At 28.2% G+C, this 18815-nt stretch overlaps 1 protein-coding gene across 3 annotated transcripts in view; it reads right to left on the reverse strand.

Annotated features, from left to right (window-relative positions):
* Positions 1-18815, reverse strand: part of LOC123261823 (Krueppel-like factor 3) — a 252539-nt gene that overhangs the window by 228825 nt on the left and 4899 nt on the right. The window lies entirely within an intron of this gene.

Here is an 18815-nt window from a genome sequence, read left to right on the forward strand (position 1 = left end):
ATTTTACTTAAATTATTGTAGCTTTTAAAATATTGAAGATAACCTGATAGTATAAAAATGTTTCTGATAGGAAATTTTTTAAGCTACAATTTTTGCCTCATGATTTTTCAATAAAATTAATATTTCAGGAGTAATAGCTATTTTTAGAGTGACTAGGAAGTTATTTGGTATTTAATTTAGAAATTTTCTTCTCAAATATTAATAATAATAATAATAATTTAATAAAAAATAAAGTGTTGACATGTTATGCAGTTTGAAATTTAAAGGAATTTTATCGTAAAATCTTTTTATGTATATAAAAATTTAAAAAAAAAAATCCTCAGGCAAAATGTCACATTGAGTTGGTATGTAATTCCCAAACACGCCCATTCTCATCTTTATCGATAAATCGGTCTAGATAATGGGACTGTATCAGATATGAAATAAACCAGAAGCTGGTTGTGGACACGGTACTGGGTGTGGAAAAAAAAATAAATAACACAAAACGCGAGTAAGCTTCAGCGTTCGAGTTAAGTGTAAGAATAAGAGTAAAAGTAAGATAAATAAAAAAAAAGATATAGATAGGAAGAGTGTCGCTCGAGATCTCAACATCTGGAGCCTGGCTTCTGACTTCACGAAGATAAATTGATGTTGCAAATAAAGGAGAAAGAGAATAGAAGTAAGAAGACCTAATGACTGATCCTACAGATGGGAGTATTAGATGCTATCTTACTCTAAAGTCCAACGGGGAAATTTCGTCACGTTCCCGAGATTGTGACAAATAAAAAATAAAAATAATAATCACTCCAGCATAATAATGGTCGTTGAGATGATGAATTTTTTTGCATAATAATTATATTACTGTTGCATTGAAGTTGCTATTGTAAGACTATGCCAAATAAAATTATTGGACGGAACGACAATTTATAATACAATTGAAAAGCGATCGAGGGCGCGGTCGTTTAGCCAGGCCCATGACAAGCCTCTTCTTTATTTAAATCATTCGATCCGGCACGTCACAATCGATTAACGTTATTGCTCGTCGATCATCGAATTTTATTTCTTTTCCATTTTGTATATTTTTCTTAAAATCTATTTTTTTAATTGCTCAGATTTACACTGATAGAAGGATTTGTTTATATAGTTAAAAATATTTGTTAATACTTAACAAATCATTTATTAGAAGCCATTTTTTAGTCCTTAACAAATATTTCTTAGTATTTAAAAAGATTTATTAATATTTAATAAATGAATATCAGATTTATTAAATACAAACAAATCATTTTAAATACTAAGAAATATTTATTTAATACTAAAAAGTGGTCTCTAATAAATGATTTGCTAACTATTAACAAATATTATTTAATACAAATAAATCTTTCTATCAGTGTATATTTAATAAATAAAAAAAAAAAACTAATGGAATGAAATTGATTTATAATTCAATCAAATCAACTGCTACAAATTGGAAGGATCTGAATATTTTATTATCCCCTAACGGGCTTTTCGAATTAGTCGCAAATAAATATTCACTATTAAATGAATAAAGTATAAAGTTGCCGAAACCTAACACAGATCGGAGCAAATAATTAATTAAATTTTTTCAGCAAAACATTAATAAAATTAAAACCTTTTATTAGTGCAGACTACATTATTGCAGTCGATATATAAATACTAAAAATATATGTCAGCGAATACTAAAACAAAATAAATGAGTTTTGAATTTATAATTAACGACCTTGTTGCCAAATAAATCCATTGTGAAAGACCGATGAATAATATAAATATAAATATAAATATGAGAATAAATAATCGTTATATTATTTAAAACCTCAAAGTTAACATTATTGTTAAGCATAAGTGCTAATAAATAACTCCACAGAGTAATTTACATGTTCAATAATACGTTAAAGTTGGAATTTAGTTGCTCAATTCCAATAAAAAGTATCCTTCTTCCGGAACAAATTATTATTTTTTTTTAATAACAATAATAATAACCCGGGCAATAAATAATTAGCTACAAATAAAATATCTTTGATGTTGATAGTTAATAGTTGATAGTTGATATTTATATGTTCTGCTCTATATTTAACTAATATAATACGTGCAATAAAACGGTCATAAGTACAAAGTAACAACAGTAACAAGAAACTGTCGTAATTAAAATAGTATGAATGATAAATTCAAATGTCCTGGGGCGCTGCAATCGATTTGATTAGTGACGAAACAATATACGAGTACGAGTCTGGTTTGCGCTGGAGAATTTTAAAATCGAACACTCGTAAATGGTTTCGCCCCTTCACCGTACAGTACAGTAGAGTTAAGTTAAGTTAAGTTAACATTTAATATAATATGATATAATATAATATAAATACCGCCTCGAATTAAAGATATAAACAACTACAACAGTTACGGCGGTATTTTAATCCGATGATTTTTAATTAGTCTGCACTGAACATTCCCTAAGAATGTCCGTGTTACGGTCAATTGATTTACGCATTTTTAAACTCTGTTAATACACAATTAATATTTAATTTCTGCTCTATTTATATGAATATCTAATATATAATAATGTTATAAGTAATAATACATGTATCTAAAATTTAAATCTAATAGTAAAGCAATACAAGTAATGCTCGAGCATAAATGTTCGTCCGGATATGGAACATAATTATGGAAGTCAATTTTTTATTGTCTGTTGAATTTTTGTGATAACAATTAAACGAAACCCGGTTATTAGATTAAAAAGAATGTTTATGATTATTTGTTTTGTATGGTGGCTAAGTATGAGCTTGTTCGTGTCACACGTGTCTTTTACCGAAACAACTTTACAAGAGCTCAAGCATGACAAGCTTTTACTTATTGTGTATTATTGTTATTATACAGTTATGCTATGTTTTATCTCGAGCATACGGCGGCACGAGTGTAATTGTAACAAGTGTGCAAAGTTATGAAAATTAGTAATGAGTAATAAAATACGGAATAAGTAGTTACTGCAAGCATCCAAGCGGTTTCACGTTTGTCTTGGGGGGGTGTGACAACTACACTGAAAAAAAAATTAACTTGATTCAAGAGAAAAATTCTTCAACCTAGAATATAATTTTGAAAAGGGTAATTATCTAGAATCAAGACGAAAAATTCTTGAATCAAGTAAAATTTCCTTAAATAAAGAAAAATTTCCTTAAATCATGAATTTTTCTACTCAAATCAAGAATATTAAGTTCTTCAAAGTTATATACTTGATTCAAGAACATTTTTTTTCTGTGTAGAAGTTTAAAATAATTAAACTTCGATATTTAATTTTTTTTTTTTTGGTAAATTAATTTTTATAATAATTTAAACGTGGAAAAGATTAAATATTTTAATTTTCATTGTTTCAGTAATTATTGATTCAAAAATTCTAAACATTTTTTTGTTTTTTTAACAAATTATTAAAAGAGAGTAGGGTAAATGTACCAGTAGTTGACCGATTAAGGATTTTTGGCATTTCAATTGATCGTAATTTAATTATTATACGCTAAAAAATAAAAATTCTAAGTTTATTTAAACTTTAAATATTCAAGTTTTTGATATGTGATGTTATATAATCGAATTATTCATAAAATTACATATAAATTCACATTTAAATGCAGGTAAGATAAAAACACCAGTAGATGACCGACTTGATCCAGTAAATTGACCGGAGTGTTTCAGTAGTTGACCGATTATCAAACATTGATTATTTTGTAAATTTTAATTAGTTTTTTATGTTTAATGTATAATATTTTTATGCTTATTTATTTAAATTAGATGTGTATTGTTAGTAAACAAAATTCGTTTAGTTTAGAACAAAACTAATAATAATAAAAAAGTAACAGATTAGTAAATTAAACTTCGATTCAATAATGACAAAAGCAAAATATTTTTTTGAGACACACGTATGCAATTATTAAAAATAATAACTATTATTTAAAATAAACTATTAATTACTATAAATTTATGTCTATATATTTCTAATATCAACAAAAAAATTCATATTTAAACTTGTTGCACTGATAGAAGGATTTGTTTAATGATGTTTGTTAATATCATAGGGTTTAATGAATATTTATTAACAGTTTATAAATTACTTATTAATTACGATTTATTAATATTTAATGAATATTTGTTAACTTTTAACAAATATTTATTTAAAATCAAAAGCAAAAATAGCAATTTTCTTTTGACACTTTTTATAACCCTACAGCTGGAATACATGATAATAATTAAATTCACTAAATAAATTAACGTTTTTAATATTTTAAAATATAAAAGATAATTATGAGCTGCGATAAAATTTGTTATCTTACAGTAAACGTTATTATAAAATAATATAATTAATGTAAATAATTTGTAAGGATGGTTTTTGTTTATAAGCAATCTTCATAACATAAGTATGACATTGCAAGCGAAACACAAATTCACTCAACAAAATATTTATTAACTGTTAATAAATATTGGTTAAATATAAATAAATACTTATTAACTATTAATAAATGTACTCTTTTCTCCTAAATAAATTAAATTATTAATAGCTAATAAATCCTTCTATCAGTGTACAAATTTAAACTTGACTCAACAATCATCTTATTTGAAAAACATTAAACAATAAGCATAAATACTTCTTTATTACTAATAATTTAATAATTATAAATTATTTTAAATAACAACACTTATGTAAACATAATATTATCACGTAAACATATTTATATTTTTATTTTATATAGGTTAGAAACTTACAACTGTGCATGCGGTCAACTACTGGTATTTTGAAAAATAGCAGGTTCCAATAGATGACCGAAGTCATTTATTGATGGTACAACGGTGTTTTATTGTGCCAGTATCTGACCGGTCGTTAAATTGGTATTTATTTGATTGTTTTTGTCAAATCTTATTGAGAGATTCGTTAAGAAACTATTAAAGACTAGTTCAGAATTTAATTTGGCAAGATTAACCTAATAGAAACTTTTTTGTTAACTAAAACATGTAGTCGCCTCTCGGATACTCTACTATAGTATTTGACTGATTTTAGTCAGATTATGCGGTGAAAAATTTTCATGAATTATTTTCGATGTTCTAAAAATTAAATAAAATCTGGAATATCTATTCATTGTAATGATTATAAGTTCAACAATAGTTAAAAATAAATTTCAGGGTCATAAAAAATGCAGTTAATAATAATTTTCGGACTTTTTTATGAAAGCGGTCAACTACTGGAACATTTACCCTATCATTTTTAATTTTTGCAATTTTTAAATAAACTTTTTTATTATAAATTTTTTGTTGAAAAAAATTTTAAATATTATCAAATATTTTGACTAACAAATAATTGATAAACTTTTGTTAAGAAAAGTAATAGAATGAAAGAAAAAAATCCAATAATGATGATAGTGAAAGAGGAAGGATAAGAAAAGAAATCCATAAAAATTAGCATAATTATACAATGTTGATATGGTTGGATGCGTCTGGGGCGTAATCCTTGCAAAGCAGCCGGATGCAGAGTGACCAGCGATTTTCCTCTGGCCAACTCACACAAATAAAAACGCCGATCAAGGCAATTTAAAACGCTAGACATAATATGTAGTTACTCGGTAAACATCCTCGAGTTCTCGGTATTGCATTATAATATACATTTCAAATTACATTACATATTATTCTTATACATTGTATACACATTGGCAATTGTCATGTACTATTTATACCTGAGAATGAGGTATCAGTGCAAGCTTGTTTTTATTTATGTATATATAAGTATAAGTATAATATAGATAATATGAATCCAGAGGAGAGAGTTATACGGCAATATACTTATGTCTCGTCTTGCTGACGTGTGTACCCGTGAGCTTGGGTCTTTATGAATGAGGTAGCACGCGTGTGCGACGACTGGAACGGAGTAGAGCACGAGCTCCACAATCAACAACTGTCTCTACTCGGGAAAGTGACCTGCCTGCCATTAAACTTTGCACACGTGCCATCACATCGCCGATACTTTTTAATTGCTACTTTTTAAAATAAATGGATCTCCATTTACCGCTTTGTTATTTGTTTTATTGTTGGTTATTAAATTAATGTCAATTTTGATTACTTTAATTCAAATATTTGGCAAATTACCACATCGAAAACTTGCCTCATAAAAAATTAATTAACTAATTAATTAATTTGAGAGATAAGCTTCACGTGTTTGTCGTTTCGTGACCTATTGCATCAAGGACTATAAACTAGTCAAATCGCAAAAAATGTTGACGTAAATAACCAGTTATATTTGTTTTTAGTCATTAAATGTTTATAAAAAAATTGAAACTCATTGTCAAAACTCATCACTTAAAATTTTTTTATTTTATCAAGTATTTAATTTATTGGAGAAAAAAAAAATTACAAAAAATTTGCATTTAATTTTATTTTATTTATTTATTTATTTATTTCTACATATAGATTTTTTTTAAAAAAATTTATTATCATAGTTAAAAAATTATTTTAAATTGTCAAACATTAGTTAACTTTTAAATAATATTTTTTCGTAACTAAAAAAAAATACTTAAAATTTTTAACCTCCCGCTAAGAAAATTGAAAATTTTCAAAAATCGGGAAATTATTTTTTCTCAAAAAATTTGCATTTATAGTCTTTTAAAATTTTTACACATGGAATTATTTTTTAGCAATAATTTTTTTATTAAAAAAAATTCTAAAAACTGTCAAATGTTTGTCAATAATAACAATATCGAAAAAGACAATTGGGATATTTGAATAAGATTGTCAGACACAATCTAGATGTAAATAAGTGGATTGTACAGAGGCTAGATAGATAATGATCGTAAGTGGTAGATCGCGGGTTGATCTACGTGAGAACTCAAGCGCATTTACTACTGGAAATATGTATTACCTTATCTGCTGGCTTCTCACTCAGCTCTGTCTCGCTTTGTAATATACTTCACCTTGAAAACTTCAGCTGTTCTATCAAATATACACTCATACATTCGCATTATGTCTTAACTGATTATTACAATAATAAATAAATAAATATTGCCGTTTGATTTTCCGAAAATTTTCCACCATAAATCACCTCGCATAAAGCGTAACGCCTTTTTTAATTCTCAGTGAATTGAATAATTCGCAAATAATTAAGACATTAGTATTAAGTACTTACAATGTATTTAATTTGTTTGCCAGGATAATTGATGAATTAATTAGCTAATTAAAGCCGATTTGAATTATATATTGAATAATTTTGCAATGTAGTAGTGCAAGTCATTAAAATTTTCCTCCAAACGGAGTAAATTCCTCAACTTGATGGACTTTTTTAATTTCATAATAACCATATTCGGCCGAGAAATTCTCATAACGTTTGCTTTAAATCGATACTTCTTCGAAAAAAAAAAAAAACAAGTTGAAGACGTTGATTCCAAGCTAAGACCCAAGAACTAGAGTAAAATACTGGAATACACGGAAGAACTCGATCTATCGAGTGGTAATGTAAGTAATTACTTCATACTAATGATAGCAAAAAAAATCTAAATAAATAAAATAAACTTTCTCGAGATCGCTCGACACTCCAAAGATTCCACCAGGTAAATTCATTACTCCTTACTTCTGATAATCCGGATTGATTAAAAGTATGTATCCAGTGGGTACATAAAGTCTCGGGATTGCAGATAAGAGCATGTCATGTCATCTAGGGAAAGGAAACGAAATAAATAGAAAGGAAAAAATTCGACGCAAGTGATCAGTGTGAAATTTGGCGCACGGTTTAGTAACGATTTGTCAGTTACACGTTGCTAAATCACACTTTTACCAGTTCGATCAATGAAATTGTACTACTGTATCTACACAGACGTAAATTTATATATACGTTGCTGGATTTAAGAAAAAAAAAAATAAGTGAATAAGTTTGTCGCGAAGGAAAATGTAGTAACCCACCGTAGTGACACGTCGAGAATTCTCGTTCTATGTATAATACACTCGTCGACGTGTGTATTATTACGAAACACATTAACTATCACCGTACACATACTCGAATTAAATATAATACCTCTGCTCGTACTTAATTTAACTCGGGTGTTGTTCCCGGTTAAGCCGAATATTTATTTATATCGACAATATGCGCTTACAATGTTACAATGTTATCGAATCCGTACTGGATTTCATTTAACTTTGACTTTGGCTTTACTTTATTGACCGGATTTAAATAAAATGTGAAAGTAATGACGAAAATAAGCGGATTTTAATTTAATTACGGTAATATAAATAAGTAATAATAAATTTTATAAATCATACGTTGATAGAAAAATAATTAAAAAAAAATTATTTTGTAGAATTAAATTGTTTTAAATTAGATAAAATTTTTTTTCCATCCAAAAATAAAATTCTTGCTTTAAGATTCTTTCTTTGAAGTCAAGTTAATTTTTATATTAATACATGGTATATATTTATGTTTAATTTAAGTGTGGCTATTAATTTTTTAAGTACCCCTCATATCATGGTAAATTTGAAATATATATTACATATTGTATGAATATTTTCTAAACCACAAGACAAGTTAAGGCAGTAATGTAGGCGTAAACCTTTATAGTTCAACACGAGTTTAATGCTCTTTAAGTGGCGGTTGTTCCTTCGGCGTTATGCTGATTTCAATGCTAGAAATTATTATTATGATGATAATAATGATAATTATGAGGATGATGATGCGTCGTTAGATCTTTAAGAGATATTAAAAATATTCGTGTGTTATTGCTATTATTTTAAATAATAATTTATGTAATTGTACTGTTATTTGTATTGATGGTAAATGATAAATTATAAAAATGTAAATTGTTATAATAATAATTAACAGCGATTGCATTAAATTTAATTTACCGCGGATTTTTATGTCTTGCTAAATAATTTGTCAAGAATGAAACATTTGTCGGACAGGATAGGAGATTGTGGACTGGAGAGAGAGAAAGAGAGAGAGAGAGAGATTGAGACCGGCTGGTATTTTCTGTGCAGTATGGATGTTTTGCAAGGAAACCACACCCAGAAACGTTTTTCCTTGCCTCCCAGGGACATTCAAGTTTTCCCAAGCGCTCGTACGCTATTTAACTCCAAGTAGATATTATATATACATATATGTCCATATCTGTGTTTTATTGTGTATGTATATTTGTAATATAATATGAGAAGTAGTCATCCCGAGTCAGCTGATATGCTGTTAAATAGTAATATCTCAAATACGAACAGACATTTATATTTATACAGCACTATTACGATACTGGTGTACTACAAAGCTGATATGAGTGAGAACGCAGTATCAGGCCAAAGAATAATGGACCGTAATCGCAGACTGTTTTAACGAAACCGCGTTGTTAAACACTCGTCAATTGCAACCAAGAGCATCTACCGCAGTGGATTTTTTCTTTTCTTTTTATAGTCGAATTAATGTGACTACACAAAAGTATTTCTTCATCCTTTGGATAATTATACGATTGTACTGCGATTATAAAACTACTAAATGCAGTAAAATAAAATTATTTATTTAAAAAGGTTACAAGTTATACGACCCAAAGCTATTTCAAAATTTAACGAGAAATTTATTAATTATTTAACAATCCGAAAAAAATTGCTGTTTTCAATTTTTGGAATACAAAAATGGCCATAAATTTTGAAACAATCAATAAAATGAGTCGTATGAGGGCTCATATTGAAGCTGAGGCCTTAAGCTACAACTTTTTTTTCTAAAATCAATTTTTAGTTTATTTTGTCATAAAATTGTAGGCTCCGAATTTTTGGAAAAGATTTTATGTTAAAAAATTAAAACTTTGAATTATTTAACTTTCTTTTTATTAAAAAATATTTTTTATTAATCAATTACCAAGAAATTTATAATCTTTATTTTCTACTGGAAGAAAAACTAAAAGTAGATTCATGACTTAGAATTGTTAATTAATTTAAAATAATTAAAAAAAGTGTTGTAACATTAACAAGTTAGTGTTGAATCCCGGCCCAATTTCCTTAAAGAAACACGTCCAAGAAAACTGTTTTGTTCGTTTTTCCCAATCAAGACTAGCCGGTGATTTTTTGAATCAACTGACACTTAATCAATCGATCGACAATTTCCTGAGTCTGTGTCGGTCATAGCCAATACAAACGGTGTTTCCCATCGTATATGTTCGGTTGTTTCTATATACCACCGAGTAGAGTACCGAGTGGAAATCCAAGAATCCTTCACACTAAATATGGAGCCGCGTATATTTTCCATCGTCGGCGCGGTGCGTTGGTTCTATTCTGTTGGTACAGTGGTGCCGCTCGCGGCTCGCGGCTTAGCTTGCTTATGGCTCAAGGCTTTTTCCTTATCGCGCTTGCATTTCTCGTACGCTTTATGTCGTTGTCATGCTATACATAGAGTACTGCATACGCACACACACAAGTACAGTTCACCGATATACATATTACATGTGTATATTGTATGTTGTATATTGTATACACGATACACTATTCAGCAAAATAATAAAAATGAGATCGTCGAGTTAGCAGACGGTTAGGTTGGGTTGTGTTGTGTCGTGTGTATCAGAGATACGTTGTCGTTAAACAACATCAACGATGAGGATGACTCTTATCGCACGGTATGACAGGCTCTCTGCTCTCTACGCTCTACTCGGGTGTCCATCCGTCCATCCTCGTGTTGAAGACCGGAGATTGCACTTTGGTGTGACCTAGGAAGCAATCATGAGCTTCAAACTAATACAATAAGCGAGTACCACACTGCACGTTTATGAGGGAGGAACATTGTTAGTGTCGGTAACCTGATTCGCTGCTAACGTACATATGTTTTAGTATTATTATTTTTATTTTTAAAATAATAATAATCAATAAATAATATCAGCAAAAAAAACTAATTCTTTTAAACTGATTAAACAGAAAAAAAAGTTCACTTGAGCCAAGAAAATATTTTTCTTTCTAATTATTTATTTGAGCGAAAAAAAAAATTGTTTTTTGACACAAGAAATTTCATTTATTCCAACAAAATTAATTCTCTTGCTTTAAGAAATATGTATCTTGATTTAAGAAAATTTATTTAAGCCAAGAAAGTCTTCTTGTTTTGAGAAAATTCAGCCTCTTGCTCCAAAAAATTTAGTTCTTGATAGAAGTAAATTTTCTTGTCTTGAGAAAATTTCTCTCTTGCTCCAAAAAATTAAATATAAAGATAGAAGTAAATTTTCATGAATATTTTTATTGATTAACATGTCAAATGGGAAGATCAAATAATATTGAATCATTTTTTTTCATTCAATATGTATAATTGCATGCTAAAATAATATAAAATGGGTATCTTTGGATCTTGCTAAAGCTTTTGACACTGTGAATCATAAAATTCTTCTAAATAAACTATGGCGTAAGGGAATAAGAGGTCTGCCTCATAAATTGATTGATAATTATTTATCGAATAGAGAGCAGTGTGTCAAAATAAATAATTGTAATAGTGATTACAGATCTGTGAAAATTGGAGTTCCTCAAGGGACTATCTTGGGACCACTTCTTTTCATTTTGTTTATTGATGATATTTTTAATATTGTACCAGAGAATGCACTAGTTTCTTATGCTGATGATACTGCAGTCCTGTGCAGTGGAAGTGGTTGGCAAGTAGTTCATGAATGTCTGACTGAATGGTTAAAAAATTTAGATAAGTGGTTAAAAGGCAATAAGCTTACGCTCAATGTTGATAAGTCTACATACATTACTTTCGGAAGCTACATTGATAGTGTTCCCACTAGTTTTCATTTGTTTATTAAAGATAGAAAACTGAAAAGAGTTGAAAGCTGTAAATATTTAGGGGTAGTGTATGACTGTCATATGAAATGGAATAAGCATGTAACTGAGCTGATTAAAAAAGTCAAGTACTTCACTTTTTTATTCTATAAATTAAGTAATTGGCTACACCCATCTATACTGAAAACAATATATCATGGACTATTCGAAAGTGTTATAAACTATGGAATCATTGCTTGGGGTGGTGCATATGATAATACGATGAAACCTATTATAAATTTGCAGAATAAGTTGATAAGTAAAATGAAAATAAAAAATGAAATGTTAGTACCCTTAAAAATTAACCAGTATTTTGTTGTGAATGCGCTTACTTATTACTTTACAGATTGTAAATTAATGTACTCTGAGAGGTTTATAAACACACGTAATAGACTGATAATTTTACCAAAAATTAGTAAAAGTTTAAGTACCAAAAATGCGTTTTTTGTGGCAATAAAATATTTCAATCTAATTCCTAATAATCTAAAAGCTCTTGAATGCAAAAAGAACTTATTAAGAAAGAATTTTGGGAGGTGGATTAGATCTATTGAATTATAAATTAAGATACTATATTAGATAGCAAAATATTGTATAATTAGTCGTAAGGAAACTTATACTTTGTACATTGTATTGGCTTATGAATGTTTTAACACGATTTATATATAACTAAATATTATTGTATTTTTCTGGTGTCTATGCACAGGTGTTATGCACCTCTATAGAATGTATATCAGAAGTAAAATAAATAAATAAATAAATAAATAAATAAAAATCAAATATTCAAGAGACAAATTTTCTCAAGGTGAGAAAATTTTTTTATCAGCTGAAGTAAGTGGCGCTGCTTTCCTAAAGTATCTAAAAATCTTGATCAAATATAAAAATTTATTGTATCAAGTATTTATGATAGTTTGAATTAAGAAAAATTACTTCCACCAAGAATAGAATTTCAAGAAAAATTTTAACTTCGGCCAACATAACTTCGGTCTTCCTTCCGGCACCCGAAAATTTTCTTAAGCCAAGAATTTTGTTCTCCAGTCAAGAAATTATTCTTTCTATGTAAGAATTATTCGTTTTGATTGTTTTTTAAAGTTATAATATTTAATTTTTATACAATTTTTACTCGATGGAAGCAAAAATCATCTTGAGAAAAATTTTTCTTGGTCCTGATTCCTTAAATTGTAAAAATTGGCCATATTAACTCTGATAAGGTCATATATGCCCATACATAATTTTTCAACCAAAGTTGATGTTTAAAATTTCCAACAGATAAAAAATAAAAATCTTTTTAATGACTCTTTTGAGGAGTTTATCTAATATTTGTTTTTTGTTTAATTAATTACTATATCAATTTTTAATTATTAAAACGTTAATTGACATACAAGCTTCTATAAAATTTAAAAAATCATAATAAATAATTTTTTATCCTCATACAAAGCCTGATATGGCGATATATGAAAATTTTTTCACGGAAACAACCAATAATATAAAGTAATATGTGATAATGATAACGATAGATATTACACTAAAGATAATATAAATAAAAATAAAAATTTGGATCTCGCGTCTCAAGTTGCGTCGATAGTAAACGAGTTTCGGGAACGACGTGCCTACACGTGACAAGAAAAAAATGATTTAAAAGGTACATACTGCCTTCTGCAAAAGTATTAAATGTCAAGACTCTTACCACCGACTATTAACTTTCAGCAACGCAAGCGGGTTATCACTCGCAACACGAACCCATGTGTCATCTGTATATTACTGTAATTTTAAGAGGAGAAAGAAAAAATAAAAGATATCCCCAAGCTCCAGCCTGAGCTTGTGTCCGTTACATTCAAAACCTTCTTTTATCACTGTCGCGAATGATGCATATATATTAAAAACAGAGTTGAGAGAACGCCGAACTGGTCTTTCATATTTTTTATTTTTTTCGGCTTTATGCTCTTCTACACTACACTACACTATATAATAATAAACATATTTGCACACATGTATATGAACGGATAAGTTAAGTACTCTCCTATATTCTTACACACGGGATAAAAAAAAAGGCAACGCCTCTTGCATTTTGGACACCGCGAAATCGGGACAATGTAGTGTGATCCTCTCAGCTCGATTCGTCACTGTCAATATTTTCGAAGCGCCTTTGATATACATCCGACCCAACGGATTAATATTAATAATAAACATTCAATACTAAATTAAGAGTAACGAGGCTACATTATATTACGGCTAATGGTAATTTGTCTTCTTAAATTGACAACCAACATTTATATTTTTTGGTAACAAATTTCGACTTTTATTGTCGGTAATTTCATGATTTTTTTTTCTTCATCAATTATTCATATTTGAAGTAAAACATTACACCAAAATAAGAAAATAAAAAAAATTTTAACCACACAGAAGAAAAAATTTAACTAACAATATTTTGATATTAAAAAATTTTTTTCTCCGACTAAAAAAACTTTTTCTCTCAATTCAAAAAGATTTTTTTTAAAAAAATAACTTTTTTTTTAATTGGAAAACAATTTATTTTTAAATTAAGCCAAATAAAATTTTATTCAAACTTACAAGATTTATTGAATTATTCTCTTAACTCAAGAATTAAACACTTAACAAGAAAATTGATCTTCTTAACTTTAAAATATTAATTTTCTTACAAATTAAAATTTTTCTTTAGTCAAAATATTATTTTTTTAACATTACACCCAAGTAAGAAAATAAAAAAGATTTTAACCACACAGAAGAAAAGATTAACTTTAACTAACAATATTTTGATATTCAAAATTTTTTTTTTCAACTAAAAAAGCTTTTTCTCTCAATTCAAGAAATTTTTTTTAATTAATAGTATTAAAATTTTTTTTTAACAAAATAACTTTTTTTTTTAATTGGAAAACAATTTATTTTTAAATTAAGCCAAAAAAAATTTTATTCAAACGCCAAAAATTTATTAAATTATTTTCTTAACTCAAAAATTAAACACGTAACAAGAAAATTGATCTTCTTAACTTAAAAATATTAATTTCTTTACAAATAAAAATTTTTTTTCAGTCAAAATATTATTTTGTTCTACACAAACAAAAATTCTAACTCAAAGTTAAGATCTAAAATTCTCAAGTTAAGCACAGAATTGAATTGAATCACGAGCCAGGAGCAAGTAGCTCGTCAACCACGATCCCATTAGCCTGCATTGTATGCTAATGATCGATTGTCACGTGTGGATCGACATTGGTTAAGCTTGCAGCGGTTCTCATATAAATAATAACAAAAACAAACCATAAAACACAACACATATATGCAACAGCTGGGTTGGATGTGGGCATTATATAGTATAGTAACAATAATAATGCAAACAGAAGTTATTTTTCAGCAGATAAATAAACTAAAGTCTCGAGACTTGTGACATTATCAGACAGCGGGAGCAGTAGCTCGACCCAGCACATTACAGTAGCCGTGCAGTGCTCCAGAGAACAACACACAAGCAGTATAGATATAGACATATGTGTAGGTATAGATATATAGTACTGCACTGTGGATATCGTGCATGTGTGAGTACGTGGGCCGAAGTTGTTTCGCGAATCCTTAACGGCAGTCGCGTGCTAGCCAGAGTTTCTGCGCTGATTAATAGCTTAATCATTTAACGTTTTCTTAGCTATGCTCGTGCAGCTATCTTATCCAAGCGGAACTTCTTCTTCACGCCTCCCACGAGCGATTCTCAGACCGATAACTCAACCGTCACACACAGCTCCGCTGTCCTATCGATATTGCGTCACGATTATCACGGATAATCTTACATCCAAATGTTATTGATGGATACTGATGGACGATTGTGAGGTAGATCTTTTATCTGATAAAAGACATAAGTCACTTCTAGACACCTTGATATATACCTCATTATTATCCTTTACTTACATACAAATCTTTATAAATATTATCTAATCAAATCATTTTAATATAAATCACGTTTTGTTGTAAGAAAAATCATCAGGAAAAGTTTAAATCTCAAATTCTGGGGGAAATTTTGAAAATACGTCTACACAGAAAGAAAAATTTCTTGACTGGAGAACAAAATTCTTGGCTCAAGAAAATTTTCGGGTGCCTGAAGAAAGACCGAAATTGTGTTGGCGGAAGTAAAAATTTTTCTTGAAATTCTATTCTTGGTAGAAGTAATTATTTCTTAATTCAAATTATCATAAATACTTGATACAATAAATTTTTATATTTGATCAAGATTTTGAGATACTTTAGGAAAGCAGCGCCACCTACTTTAACTGAGAAAAAAATTTTCTTACCTTGAGAAAATTTTTCTCTTGAATATTTGATACCCATTTTATATTATTTTAGCGTGCAATTATACATATTAAATGAAAAAAAATGATTCAATATTACTTGATCTCCCCATTTGACATGTTAATCAATAAAAATATTCATGAAAATTTACTTCTATCTTTATATTTAATTTTTTGGAGCAAGAGAGAAATTTTCTCAAGACAAGAAAATTTACTTCTATCAAGAACTAAATTTTTTGGAGCAAAAGGCTGAATTTTCTCAAAACAAGAAGACTTTCTTGGCTTAAATAAATTTTCTTGGATCAAGGTACGTATTTTTTAAAACAAGAGAATTAATTTTCTTGGAATAAGTAAAATTTCTTGTCAAAAAAAAAATTTTTTTTTTTCAAGAAAATCATTAGGAAGAAAAATATTTTTTTTGGCTCAAGTGAACCTTTTTTTCTGTGTAGTGTTGAAATACTTTTTTTTAGGAAATTGAATTATCTATAAAAAATATCTTCAAGACATAATACGCAAAATAAGTCAGATATAAAATAGATAGAAAACTGCCTTATCAATGAGAATAAAAAACGTCTTTTAAAATTTCCAACAGATGGCGCTGATTGTAATCTCCTTTCTTTGAAATTTCAGAGCTATCAATCGGAGATACTATTTTTTAAAAAATAAAAAACGGCTAAATTAATTTGAATATTACAAAACTTGCGAAATAAATAAAAATGTCCGGAAAAATTTCTATCAAGAACTAAAATAAAAATAGTTGTCTTAATCTTCACCTAATAAAGCATCTTCTTGCCCCGAGGCATAATTATATTTATCAACCCGTCGAGGCGTGCCACGTAACCAAAGACGAAAGACGAAATAGCGGTATTTCGTAGGCGGCATGCTCTTTACTTAGTACATAGTCTTCTTCATGTAGAAGATGTAAAATAGCATATAGACAAGACGAGGAACTCTTGTACCTTTTATTTTATATTGCTGTTTAGTTGTCGTCTGTCCGCAGTTGTTATTGTCGTCATAGTCAACATCATCATATTCATTAATTAAGTATACATTATAATCATACGACCAGGGATTAAAGTATCACTGCAAATTTCTTTAACAATAAATTTAATTAATTACACATATTTTGCTGTCGTAAATACAGTAGAGTCAACAGTTAAATTACACGCGGAAGATGTTTCAAATCAAAACTCATCTCCATCTGTGGATTATACATATTATTTAATATCATAATATGAGGAACCGATTACGATGTATGGTCAATGGAAATGGTGGATCGATAAATTTATGTCCGAGTTTCAATCTCAATACGTACAGACAGTTTTATATTGGCCGCGAAGAAATAAAATAATCAACAGCGCCACTTGTTATTCAGGAATTTCGATACTTATTTTATATACACTTATTATTATAAATTATAATATATATAAATGTATTTATATACATATATATGTATATGATTTTATTTATACGCACAGTTATTTAACTTTCTTTAATACAGTATTCAACTCAATAAAAAATCATTAATGCCAGACATGTCGGGTTAATTATAAATATTGATGTCAAAATATTGCTAGGAAAAAAATATAAATAATAACAATAATAAATAAATATAATAAAGTATTAAAAATAATTTATGAATATGGCGAGTTATGAGGTGTGACCTTTTCATTATTGAAAGTGCCATGTAATTTTGTATACATATACACATACATATCATGTGATATATATCTATACTTATATGAAAGTATCTTTTTAGAATAGAAGGCAGGCAGACGCTGAACGGAGCAGAATGATTAATAAAAATGAGCATTGAGAACTTATTTTTTTAGAAGTTGTTAACTAATTTTGTTTAATTTATGCTAATTTTTAAATTTATAATTTCTAATGAGCCTCGGTGTTACGAAGGAATCGATAGTTTCATCAGTTGCATTTGAAAAATTTTATAATAAATTATCAGGTTTCAAGATTACTCTCGGAGAAAATTTTCTAATTTTAATATATTGCATTTAAAATTTTTAAAAGTAAAATAAAAATTTTATCTAAAAGAAAACACTGAAAAAAAAATTAACTTGATTCAAGAGAAAAATTCTTGAACCAAGAATATAATTTTGAAGAGGGTAATTGTCTTGAATTAAGACGAAAAATTCTTGAATTAAGTAAAATTTCCTTAAATCAAGAATTTTTCTACTCAAATAAAAAATATTAAGTTCTTCAAAATTATATAATTGATTCAAGAACATTTTTTTTCTGTACAGAGATATAATTAAATTAATAAGAATATTTCTAATAGAAAGAAAATTTTTGCCCAAATTGAAAGTAAAAATAATCTTTGTAAAAAATTAAGAATTCTTTATTTGACTCAAAAATTTTTTACAAGTAAATTCTGCTTCAATAATTGATTATAAAAATTTTAAGATAACCAGCTGTTCATATTGTCCAAAAAAAATAATTGAAAGTCGGAATAAAATTGCTCTCATTAAGATATGAGTAATTGTGACCATAAATCAACAAATGTCACCTGATTATTTCCGTCACTTAACCCCACTGCTATCCTAGCCTACCTCAACTCATAAAAATGTGCTCTCCCCCCAGGCGCTTGCCCATACACGCTTAATATAACCAAATTCTAAATTTCCATGCGAGAAAAACTTTCTCCGTCGCCACCTAGCGGAATTTTTTCAAACTAAATTTAAATACCCCGCAAAAAAAAAAGTTAAAAAGAAGATACAAGAAACAATACTTAACACAAAG

Source organism: Cotesia glomerata, linkage group LG3 (assembly GCF_020080835.1).
Source record: "Cotesia glomerata isolate CgM1 linkage group LG3, MPM_Cglom_v2.3, whole genome shotgun sequence".
Taxonomy (NCBI): domain Eukaryota; kingdom Metazoa; phylum Arthropoda; class Insecta; order Hymenoptera; family Braconidae; genus Cotesia; species Cotesia glomerata.